The 10380-nt window shown below is 38.8% G+C and overlaps 1 long non-coding RNA gene across 1 annotated transcript; it reads right to left on the reverse strand.

Moving 5' to 3' along the window:
* Positions 1-582: 582 nt before the first annotated feature.
* LOC111325562 (uncharacterized) lies at positions 583-8116 on the reverse strand. The gene is made up of 3 exons (XR_002694346.2): positions 6955-8116; positions 5864-5949; positions 583-1613 (listed from the first exon to the last, which is right to left on the reverse strand). It is a non-coding gene; the product is annotated as an uncharacterized LOC111325562 (long non-coding RNA).
* Between the last annotated feature and the right edge of the window lie 2264 nt (positions 8117-10380).

Consider the following 10380-nt stretch of genomic DNA (forward strand, 5'->3'; position numbering starts at 1 on the left):
TAACTGCGCACGCTGTTGGTCTTATTGTGTATTTCAAGCAAGTAATAATCTTGAAACTTGAAACTAACTTTCTAATATTTGTTCAATTTAACAAGGCACATGGTTAGAAGACATCAACTGAAGTATTTTATAATTATCTTCAATTGCCATTAATTTCTCGCAACTAAGTCTCAATTACTATACGTATATCAAGTCATGGGTGTTTTGCACGTTATTGGGAGCCAACAAATTAATGAATCATGTTCACTCTACAGTTGTAAAAACACAACAGACATCACAATATCGCAGTACATGAAGGACTTAATAAGATTTGGACGAAAAAGCCAACAATACATCTATAAAGGCGAACTCGTTCATTTTTAAGTATTTTGTTATTTGTATTTTGTAAGCAAGTTAAGTTTAATCCGTATTTTAACATGTTAATTTCTGTTATCTTGCAGTTCACCACCACAAGCATCAAGAGAGACGGTAGTCTCCCTCGCAGCCGTTTTTAGTCTCGTCACGCTTGTGGGGAGGAGCGTTGCGTGACGAGACTAAAAACGGCTGCGAGGGAGACTAAGAGAGACGGGGACAAACTCGAAATGTATAAAACTTATTTATTCAAGAAAGTACAGTCGGAAATCAGTAAGCATTAAAAGGTAACAACCCTACCTTAGATCAAACAAAAATTTCTCGAATACAAGTGCAGTAATATACAATCGTATAGCAATGAGCAAAATTCACTAATCGCAAAATGTTTAATGTCTGTATCCTAAGACGGTGAGCAGTCAAAAATCAAAAAAATTATTGGAAACCTGTTTAAAATATTCTAAGTTAGCTCAAGTGGCAAGGAAGACATTCTTATAACACTACTTTTTATGTCAGAAGTTTTCAGGCTCAATGAATTCCCACCCGACTGGTTCACTGATCATTCTGTTTTTGACTTAGAATTTTTTTGCCATAAGAAATTTTTTCAATAGAAGCCAGCATTTTTCTAAATCAAACTGTTTATTTTTGTAAATCTGCAAGTTTCTTTGGTTTTTCTTAAGCTTATTAACTACTGTAAAAACATATTGATGTGTTCATGAAGAATAGTATTCAATAAAGTTACAAATAAATATTTCCACCACTGTCTTTTGTTCTCTCTTTATTGTCTTTCATTCACATACAGTGGGTTAAAAAAATCGGCGCTTTTAAAAGGGCCTGGTAACAAGTCAATAGATAGGCTATCTCTTTTACTTTTTTTTGCGTATGGAGGGTTGCCGAATAGAAAAAAAATTCAGCGGATTTGAACAGAGTCTAGTCTGGAAACAAAATACATACTTGACGGGAGAAAATCGTTCGCACGATGCGCGATTTTTCCCGCCAAAAGAATTGTATATATTTTTTTAACAAAACCAGACAATTTAAAACCGCAACCTTTATTTTCAAGGAAAAATTTTCCCGCCAAAAGACTTAGTTTTTTTTTTCGCAAATTATGGTTAGCCCTTTTAAAAGCACAGATCTTTCAATCAACTATTTTCTACGCAGACATCACTTTCCTAAGCGCGATTTTCCTCTTCTCATCGGTAGAAGATTTAATTCACTTTATTTCAAACAATAAATTTCTTCATTCTTCTGGCATCATCATCATCCTGAAAGATAAAATACATTTTATGAGAAGATTTCAACATTTCCTGAACCTCTGGTCTTTTTTACCCTTTCTGCTTGGTCCATTGAGCTGCACCAGCCATAAACTTCTCGCAAAATTGGTTTTACAATGTCTTGTCAAATTGGCAAAAACCTCCTAATACAAGACGAATCTTTCAAATCTTGATTCACTTGGGAACAAGTAAACTAAAGTTATTTAACTGTCGAGAAACCAAAATATATTTTCCTTAACAGGCAGAATATGTAAGCGCTTTAGCAAGCTGAGCTGTATCTTAACAATATAAATCTTTAGCACTCTAAAGTCGACAATGACATATCGTATTTACTCGAATAAGCGCCGCGGCGCTTATTTAATTTTTCGCGCCACAAGTGCGACGCTTGTTTAAAAATTGTATCAGAGAAATTTACTTTTTCTATATTTTTATTCAACGGTACACTTTCTATCTGTCAATTTCCTATCGAATGATGCTAAACTGAGAGTAAATCTAGAATTACGAGAGAAATTCATGCGGTGAAAAAACCCCGAGCGTTTCATGATAACGAGAGCGAAAATATCAGCGGTGAGAGTGAACTCCTTTATCGTTGTGGAACCAATTTACAACGTTCAGTCAATTTCGATGTCACTGTCTCCTTCTTTATCATAATCTACGAGCTCCCGCCTGGGAGGGTAAGCCTCTTCGACATCTGAATCTGTGCACGCGAAAGGATTTGCATCTTGTTTCCTCAAGATATCCAATTGCGTCTGCAGCATAGCTCTCCCCTTGCTGCATGGCTGCCCTTCTTTGAAACAATGGATGGTGTCGTCGTTCGAGCCATCCACAGGGAAGTTCAAGGCACAGCTTGTGAAGGACCGTTTGATAACTTCTGTTGGAAGCTCAGCCCAAGCGTCCAAAACCCATTGTAATATAGCTCGTCTTGGCGGGGCTCTCAGATTTCCAGCGGCAGTTTCTTCATTAATTCCAACTGTTACCGGCCATTCATCGTACTTCTCTGTGCACGGGGACTTAAAGGGCTTATTCCAGCTGACGTGGGGTGTCTGAATGTATTTAGTGCAACCTCCAGGCACAACTACACGATCAATTTTCTTAGATTTCAATGACTCAGTGATGCTATCTTCCATGTGATATTCGTAGGAATCCCAGGCTAACAGCCTGCGATTGAATGAAAATGATCCAAGAACAGAGTCAACCCAGATCTTGGTTAACTTAGTGTCCATCCATCCGTCTGCTGACGATGCAACAACTGCTCGATGTTGGAATTTTTGTTTTAAAGCTGCAACTTCTTGCTTTGCTCCTTTAAATACCAGTATAGGTTTCAGTTAAGTTCCATCGACCTTCGCAGCGAGACAGACCGAAACCCTTGCTTTTTCGTGACCGGTCGATTTTAGAGTGATGGACTTCTTCCCAGTTGCGTCAACGGTTGTCTCTGATAACATATCGCACCAAACTGGGGTTTCATCCATTGAAATAATGTCAGAAGCCTTGTACTTGTACTTTTCTTGTAATCGCCTAACCTGGATTACAACATAACCAAAGTAAAGCGCGCGCTCTGATTGGTCAATTTAGCTTCCCCCATTTGCCCATGGGTGTACGCTGCTGACGTGAGCAAATGCAAAGACTATTTTTCCGCGCGCGCTGGTTTTTTTTGTTCACGTAAGATTTTTAAATAAAAGGGAACTCTTTAGCTACAATGTTTCAATGTTATGTTATAAAACAAATGGTAAACACCACAGCGTACACTATTGAGTTATGGATGCACTTGGGAGGTTTGCTAAGCACGAAAGAAGCTAGAGTCGCTCTCGGCTATCGCCTCGAGCGACTCTTACGCTTCTTTCGTGCTTAGCAACCTCCCGTGTGCATCCATAACTCAATAGTGTACGTTGTGGTGTTTACCATTTGTTAATTACATACGATACAAGTTTTGCAACCATTCTGTCTGGATCTTGCTGGGCAACGGAGGTTTTTCTTCTCAATGACAGACCATTTCGCTTCATAAAGTTTTCCAGCCAACTTCTGGAAGCTTTAAAGTCATCGTTGTCCACTAAGTTGTTTTCCGTCATATCACGATAATTAACTTCTGCTTTCTTCATTATAAGCTTACACGAGACTCGCAATCCGCGAGCACGCCTGTTTTCAATCCGTTCCAACAGGAGTTCCTCCAGTTTCGGACTTAATGGTTTTCTACCACCTCCACTCAATCTGCTCCGTTGCTTTCCTTTAGTAGATCCAAGCAAACCTTCAATATTACTTTTCTCAGTTAGCTCGCCATTCTCGTACTCTCTTCTCATCACTTGAGAATCGCTTAGAGGCGGGTCGATTCCCCCTTGCTTCGGCATAAGCAATCACTTCTTTTTTAAACGCTTGGCTGTACTTCTGAATCTTCTTTCCCTTATGGGAAATCGCGTTTCGCCAACCACGATGAAGCAATGTTGCAAGTTTCCTTTTAATTTTCGTAGCCTGGGAACGTTGACCCTGATTGGCCGAAACACATCAAATGGCGTCAACGGGATTCGCATTTGCGGAGGTGTGGTGTCTCTAGGTCTAGCGTGGCATTTAGACCCGTACCGTTTTCAGAGAGCACTCTTTTATTTAAGCAAACAAAGGAAAAATGGGGAGAGCTTCGCCAATAGAGTTTAAAAGGTATTTCAAAGTAAATTTCGAAACATTTATCAGAGGGCATAATGTTTGCAAGCATACCTGAACCCCCGTTATCGATCAAGTTCTGCAGTGTGAAAAAGACAGTCGCGCTGAAGCCCAAGAACACGATTCTAAGGCTGGAATTTCTCCAGTCTTCTAAACTGCGTTTGCTCCTTAGAGCTCGACTCCGGCGTTTCCTTCAACGAGTTGAAAAACAGGTGATTACCTATCATATCAATTCTTAAACCCCCAAGAGTGACTAAAATCTAGATTTTCCTTTCAGTTTCACTGCTGAATCAAACGTTAAGGTAAAAGGAATAAAAGAAGTCATCGCAACTGAAGAATCTCTTGATTGTTGAACAAATTCTCCTTGTCAGCACCATAGCAAATGTATAGTGACAATTATGGAGAATATGCATACTGATGTTAGGGTGTGAGGGGTCAACTTGTGACAGCGTGGCTCCGTAGAATATCGTGATAAAATCTAAATTTACCTTCCTTCTAAGTGACTGGGCGAAATATCAGGGTGACTTGTAACAGTTGTTACCTTTTTTGTCCTCAAAATCATTTCGCACGTCCAAAAGTTTGTGTTGACTATCAACGTTTGAAAATATAGTTGTAAAAAGCTTTTCATATTATCGAGATGAAAATGGGTCAAAACTCGTTGCATTGGTAACATCGAGGAGTCAAACCGCTCCTGTTTTCGACATTTAAGACCAAAACAATTTAAACAATGTTATTTTTCTATACATATACTTTATGCTTGGATAAAACGTTTTCACAAATCTGGAAAAAATGTGTGAAATGGATTCGGAACACAATCTAAAATTAAAGCAGCTTTAGGCCCTGAAGACCCGCCTGAAGATTACGATTTTTTTGGTCGAGTACACTTATAAACAAATGTACCATAACTTAACTCACGAGATGTATGGGAGTTTCCAAATATATAGAAAACATTGCTTCAAAGCTACTTTTCAGATCCCCAAGGAAACAAATTTTGGCGTCAGTATCATGATATCAATATCACAATGATATTAATTACTTCCCTCGTGAAATGTTTAATGCATCATCCGCTAATGTACAAGAATTTCATGGGTGAAATGGTGATTACTATTTATAGATGAGCATCCATAAGCTATCAAAAGGCATTGATACATAATTAAAATAAATAAATCAACCACAACCTTCCATTGACAAAACTCTCATTGATGCAGAAATGACATCATGAAAAGTTTACCAACGAGGCTCTACAGCAATGCAGGGGCGTGGCTGGGAATTTTCAAAGGAGAGTCACAGTTACGAATTTCCGCACGCTTTAAGTGAAGTGGTTTATACCGCTGCTCTTCGTTGGGTATTCGCGGGTTCGTATTTTTGCCGCGAGAAGAACCGGCAAATGGAACTGGAAATGAAGCTATGTCGTGTAGAGTCTTCGGATCTGCGCGTTTTCACTAATATGAAGTATAAAATGTCACTAACTAAAATAGAAATTGTCTCGTAAAGCAAGGGAGAGAGGGGGACATTCTGCACTCATCAAAGCCACGCCCCTCGCAATAACCACGCGATTATTTCAACAGTTATTGTCAAAATCATTTTCCGACCTGTCTTTAAGTGTTATCTGTTTCCATGTGCTTGATCTTGTAGGTGATTCATTGTTCTTTCTTCTAGTACTTGTTGTACAAGCTACCTGATGAGTAGTGATGCAGACAAAACTTATTAGCGACGTACAACAACTGCAATTTATAACAATATAAACTGTAACGTTCAACGATCAGGTTTTATTCTGAGAGAGGGTGACTCTTATATAAAATTTACGGGGTGATCACCGGTCACTTTGATAGGGGAACGCTCAAGTTACTGAAATTGTATCTGCGGGTGTGCCTCCCCCCCTCCTCACCCCAAGAAATAGTAATTCTTACAATATTTTGTCTGCCTTTTTAGACCTTAGAACGTACCTGGTAAAAAAAAAAGTATCCCCTGCCCCCACCCCCCTAAATTCCGGACACATCGTCATTCCGTGAACCCTTTACAACCGAACATCAGCATACCTATTCTCCATACTGTTCTCTATACATTTCCTAAGGGGCTGACAAGGTGAATTCATTTCCAACCAAGAGCTTCTTTCGTTGGTGATCATCTTCTTTATTCTTGTCACCTTAATGTGTGATCCCGGTGTGATATTGTAAGAGGAAATTGGATGTTGATCACTCTTTGGGGTCTTTCGTAATTTTCCATATATAATATTTCATTTTGTCCAATGAAGATGCAATTTTTGTGCATAAATTTGCTAGTTGTGCTTGTAATAAGCTTCAATAGATTTCACAAATTTCACAAGATAGAGCAGAGGTATAAACGTTAGCAATTAGGTTTTACTCCTTCACCGTGATCAGAACAGGTTTTGTCTTTTCTTGTCCTACTTCAAGTTGGTGACAAGATGAAGCTTAAATTTCATTTTCGAGTTTTATTTATTTTTCTTTTTAGAGGAGACTCTGCATATTGTTAAGCTCTTAGAAGACCGGTCTTAGAAGACTGGATAGGGAGGCGAGAAAGAGAGAGAAAGAAACGTTATAAAACGGATGTCAAGATAGAGAGACTCGTCACAGCATCTTGCTCAAAATTAAACGACGTACTATTAAAGCAAACAAAATTGTTGGTAACTTACATTGAAGAACAGAAGAATTAGATAACTTACATGACCTCAAAGAAGCCTTGACTTCTATCACTTCACAGTATGAGTTTAGTTTGCTTGTCCTTGCTGGCTGCAACTCGCGTGCGAAGACAGTTGCGCACCAGAACTGTATATTCTGAACCACCCAATATTTAAGCTTAGTCTTTCAGACGTTAGATATGTCCTGTATATGTTGGGCAATGATTTCTTTGACCAACAACAGTGAATCAAGGCAAAGAGTTTTAAACCTGAAACGACCAAGCGAAGCTTGGAGCTCCACGTGCAGAAATAAACAAAAGTGAGATGAATTTGAAATGATTGTGAATAAATTTAAAATACTGATGTAAATTTAGCGGGCCCCCAAGTTCTAAGTCGAAATAATAGGGTGAGTAAGGGAGGGACGGGGAGGAGGGTGTGTGATTCATTCCGGTGACAATTCTGCGCTTTGAAGTGGAGTATTGGTTTGTAAACAAATTTAAAAAGCAGAAGACCTCGAAATTAAAAAAAACAACAACAACTAGCCACGGCTTTTGACCTAATTCCCGTGTAATAATAATAATAATAATAATAATAATAATAATAATAATAATAATCGTAATAATAATAATCATAATAATGATAATAACGAATCTTTATACGGGATAGCCCTTCAGTGCAGGAGCACTGTTATAAATGGGGTCCTGTCTAAATAACATTATATAAGGATAAAAACTAGAATAAGATAAGAATGACTACGCACCTAACTAAATGCCCTATGCAAAAAATTGATCTAAAGACTCCCTAAATGGTACCCTACTGCTAATTTGCTTGATTTTTAAAGGTAAAAAATTAAAAATTCAAGTGTCAAATTGCTCAAGTTACATTGACAGCTTGGCCCTTTGATTTTAAAGCAGAAAAGGAAGACTCGATTGGCAACAGGAGTCGCTTACAGGCAGCTATTTCGGATCAAGAAATTGATTCTTTTTCCCCATTGCTACGGAAAAACTGCCTTGTTTTACGCACATTGAACCATTCTGCTGGAGACTGGTGACTATCAATGGCCTTGTGGAAGTTGCAAAACACTTCCAGGTTCTCTTTTAGTCCGCGAAAGAATGATTTGTAACTCAATTTGATTCAAATTGTCGACATCTGGGATTCCTAATACTTTCAGCAAAACTCCCGTGGCAGGCCATCCCCCCACAAACCCCTCCCTCTTTAACGCCCTTGAAGTTGGTCGCACGTAATACCTCGCAGCAAGCCTGTTCGATATTGTGGCATATATCATCATATTTGGAAGGATTTGCCATGACCTCAGGCAGCGCAAATCAGTTTACCACTGAATGAAACCTGGAGTGTAAGACAACTGTATGTCCATTTCTACAGCTTACTGCTGACCAGCACTCATACACCTACACACACCGTGGTCAATAAAATAACTACAAGCCTATTTTAAAGTAGTCTGAATTTCAGCTGTCTCTTTCCTTTACCCCAAGGGGGGCGCGGGAGAGAGAGACGTCTCTCTCCCGCGCCCCCCTTGGGGTAAAGGGAAGAGACGGCTGAAATTCAGACTACTTTTAAAGGCCTGTTTGTCCACAGGCAGACCACCCAATAGGTGCGACAAATAGGGCAAACGTCTTGGAAATAAATACCATATTTCTTTCTAAAAAAACTTCAATAAACTGAAACTTAAGGACTAGTGCACCACTTAAATATAGCCATTTTTTGCATCCAAGAGCCGTTTAAAGCGTCCAGTGCTAAATCGTCCTCAACTGTTGGTTTATGTGTGGCAATAGGAGATTAGGCTTGCAACTTAACGCTGCCGAGATCTCACCAATCTGGTGACGGTCGCTGCATACACATAAAATTTAGATTTTAAAGCTGATTAATACCCGTTTTTATAAAATATATTAGAGCTTGGTTTATTTCATATTGTGATCGATTTTGTGAAATGATCAATTCAAAGAAAACAGTAGAGAATTTCCAAGTGTTTCGATTGATGTGTAACAGACTTAAAATAATGTGTACTGTTAGGAAGTGAATTTTTTGAGAAAATCGTATGAACTGACGCTCATTTGATGATTTCTGGTGGTTGGGTTCGTGCAAATTCGAAAATTCTTCGAAACTCTTAGCCTTTCTCATAAACTCTTAACCTCACCCACAACTTACGAAATGAACTGACGTTGATGCAATTCGGTTTGTTAATGGCTCTTGATTAACAAGCTATTTTTGAGCTTAATGACATCCTGAATGAGTTTAAACTGAACGTACAAGTCAACACTGGAGGAATAACCAATCGACAACAACGTTTCCCAGATTTTAAGATGCAAGAGAAATCTTATATATTGGAATTACAAACTTTATCGATTTTCTTTGTTATCATCGTTTACTAAATGGTTTCAGAGTTAGGGTCGTATAAGATTCTTTGAAACCTCCCTGTCTTAAATTCTTGTGTTTGTAAACGAGGTGAGACTTTGCTTCCTGGGGGGAGGAGTGTGGGTGAGGGAGGGAGGGAGGGACGGTTTGTCTACAACATTACTAGTAGCGGTATGTTCAAGCCCAAAAGGAGGGCGATTTTTAGCCGTTTTTGTCTGAAAATGGGTAGAGATTTTCACCTAGAACCGGTATTTGCAGGCGGTGTTCATTGTAAAGAATTGTTTTGGAAGACCTAATAAACTTGAAACTTGAAAGAGGAATACCGAAATATATTCAAAATTCATAACATTACATTTTAACAACCTTAAAACAGGAAATAGCTTTAAAAACACTTGAAGGGTCGGATTTAGTTTGAGAAAGGGTGAGGACTTAGGGGGCCTTGGATCTACAAATGGGTTCGGACAGTTCCATGTTTTGGTCCGAGCTAGGATCAGGAGGGGAAGATCTGAACGGGACACCCGTGTTAAGAAATCCATAGGAAGACCAATCCACAGAAAGACCCCCCTGTGGTATCCCACGCTCTCTCTTCTTCCCCCCCCCCCCCTCCCCCATCATCACTTCCTAGGTTTTACTTTCTTTATCACGGGGCAAATTTAAAACCAAGACTTCCTTACTTAGGCAAATAAAAAATTAAAACTTTTTAATTAACGACTAACAGTCGCCACATAATTATTTTCTGTCAATGAAAGAAGTTCCTGTCTATGATCAGCTAGGAAAAATATCGTGCTGTAGCTTGAGAAATACTATGATCACTTGATCTACATAAGGCTATTAAGCCTAGTTTATAGTTTTTTTGCCTCTATGCAACCAAATTCTTTCTGTTTCAGCTTTAATTCTAGAAATCTTGCTTTCCTGTGAGGTTTTACTGTGGTAACATGAAACTACTGTTATGTTTTTTTTTTCTGCAGGTTTCCGTGATGTTTTTGTGTGCGTAGAGGTTATGAAAAGTCAAGACAAAACATCCAGCTATTCTTGTTGTAGACCGCTAATTGATGTTTTCGCTATCTGCTCGGGTAACCATGAATAATTCAAATCAAA

Source organism: Stylophora pistillata, chromosome 14 (genome assembly GCF_964205215.1).
Source record: "Stylophora pistillata chromosome 14, jaStyPist1.2, whole genome shotgun sequence".
NCBI lineage: Eukaryota > Metazoa > Cnidaria > Anthozoa > Scleractinia > Pocilloporidae > Stylophora > Stylophora pistillata.